This window comes from Sorex fumeus, unplaced genomic scaffold (genome assembly GCF_029834395.1).
Source record: "Sorex fumeus unplaced genomic scaffold, SorFum_2.1 ptg000063l, whole genome shotgun sequence".
Taxonomy (NCBI): Eukaryota; Metazoa; Chordata; class Mammalia; order Eulipotyphla; family Soricidae; genus Sorex; species Sorex fumeus.
Window position 1 is genome coordinate 29,376,528 of NW_026606120.1, and position 2,510 is coordinate 29,379,037.

Here is a 2,510-nt window from a genome sequence, read left to right on the forward strand (position 1 = left end):
GAGCAAAACAATGAACAATGGGAGGACGGTGCTACAGTGCTACAGTGCTAATATAAGTTATGAAAAATATATGGTTTTTTCTGCTTTGCTGAGACATATCCTATGGTAGCCTTTAATTTTGATACAATTTCCAGTTTTCAGAATAGCATAAGATAGCACAGGGTTAGAGAGACATCACAGAGATTAAGGTATTTGCCTTAATACAACCACCAAAGTTTTAACCCTGGTTGTCACATGGTCTCCCATAGAAGCAACCCCAGAGCACAGAGCTGGGTATTATCTGGGTATAAGCCCACCTAGCTGTGCCCCACATAAAAGTGCACAATTTTTGCACATTTTTATCAAAATGATCATTTTATGTATGCTTCCTCATTTACTTATACTATTCTCTCTCTTTCCCTTTCCCTCCCCCTTTCCACATATATATAAATATATATATAATATACTATATTCTGTTACCTGAGTATTTAAGAACAACATCACTTCCTATATAATGGGAAAACAAGGATAAATACTTATAAATCAAATACAGAAACACTACTATGAAATAAAAGTCCATGTTATAATTTTGTTAATTTTCCAGTGACATCCTTCATAATTAGTCTTTTACAAATTCAGCATATGATCCACGGTGTGCACATATGATTAGTCCACTGTGAATCTTAGGGCTGCTCCTTTATAAGCAATTTCCTTCTTTGATCTTGCTGCTTTCAGTGTTCCACCTCTATCTATGGTTTCTGTCATTCTGATTAGAATATGTCTTGAGGTATTTTTATTTGGACTTCTTTTAGCTGGTACCATTTGGGCCTCCTGAATTTGGGTACTCTTCAGCCCTGGTAACTTCTCAAAAATGATAGCTTTGATGGTTGCTTATTTATCATGATTTTTTTCCTGCCCCTCTGGAACTCCAATTGTTCTCAACATCATTACAATTTTCCCTTGTCATCTGTAGGTTTATTTTGAGAGTCTTTTCCATTTTCTGCTGTCTGGAGATTCTCTGTACCTCGTCTTGGCATTCACTGATTCTATCCTCAGCAGCTATTATTCTATTAGTGAGGCCTTCCAGTAAGTTTTTTGTTTCATCTACCTTGTTTTTCAGGACTGTCATTTCTGCTTTTATTTTCAGATAAATTCCTCCAGGCCCTAGGACAGTAGTGGGATATAGTGAACAAACTCAATGAAGTGAGTGAGTCACCAAGAATTCATTACCCAGCCAGACTCTCATCCAGTTTTGAAGGAACCATACACAATTTCACAAATAAAGAACAACTCAGAAACTTCATGGACACAAAACCATTGTTACAAGAGGAACTAAATGGACTACTTTAAGATAAGAAAAGTCTCACAAATACACCAACTGCTATCACAATAATCTTTCTCAATTTCAATGGATTAAATATACCAATCAAGAAGCACAGAGTGCAGGATGGATTAGAAAATTGAACGCAACATTCTGATGCATACAAGAAACATATCTGAACTATCAAATCAAATACACACTCAAATTCAAAGGCTGGGAAACAATTTTTCAACCAAACAAACCCCACACCAAAGCCAGGGTATCTGTACTGGTAAAAGAATGCATAGACCAGGCTGAAGGTTATAAGAGAGAGTGAATGTCATTTCTTAATCATCAAGGATCGGTATAACAGGAAGAACTCACACTCCTAAATGTCACTGTCACTGTCCTCCCATTGTTCATAAATTTGCTCGAGTGGGCCCAGTAACGACCCCATTATGACACTTGTTACTGTGTTTGGCTTATCGAATATGTCACGGATAGCTTTCCAGGCTTTGCCATGAGGGCGAGATACTCTAGGTAGCTTGCCAGGCTCTCCGAGAGGGGTGAATGAATCAAACCTGGGTCAGCCGACCGGGCCACATGCAAGGCAAATGCCCTGCCTGACATGCATCAAATGAGAGACCAGCAAAATACTTGAAACAACTGCTAATAGACTTGAAGAAAGACATTGAGAGCAACATATTAGTTGAAAACTTCAACACTGTTTTGTCACCTCTCAATAGATCAACCAGACTAAACCTCAGCAAGAAGACAGTATATTTGAGGGAAGAAATGTAAGAGGGGGTTAGTAGATATATACAGAACTTTTCATCCTCAAAAAGCTGAATACAGTGCTCGCTTCAGCAGCACATATACTAAAATTGGAATGATACAGAGAAGATTAGCATGGCCCCTGCACAAGGATGACAAATTCATGAAGCATTCCATATTTTTATTCTTGGCATATCAATAACCAAGCTGTTCTATAAAAGTAGCTAACTCAAGGGTCCTTTGACTGTTATGTCGAAAACAATGTTTTATACTTCAACAAGAAACCCATAAAAAATAAATAACTATAAACCAATTATAGTTGGAAACCAGAAAAAAAAAGCTGAATACACATTATACTCCAGTGCAAATGGGACATTCTCCAAGATAGAACACATACTGGAGCACAAGACATACCTCCATAAAATTAAGAGGGTAGAAACTATATCTACTATCTTTT

At 37.4% G+C, this 2,510-nt stretch overlaps 1 non-coding gene across 1 annotated transcript; it reads left to right on the forward strand.

The window, feature by feature from the left end:
• Positions 1-2,133: 2,133 nt before the first annotated feature.
• On the forward strand, positions 2,134-2,236 carry LOC130036244 (U6 spliceosomal RNA). Its single transcript, XR_008794297.1, has one exon. It is a non-coding gene; the product is annotated as a U6 spliceosomal RNA (small nuclear RNA).
• Positions 2,237-2,510: the final 274 nt, after the last annotated feature.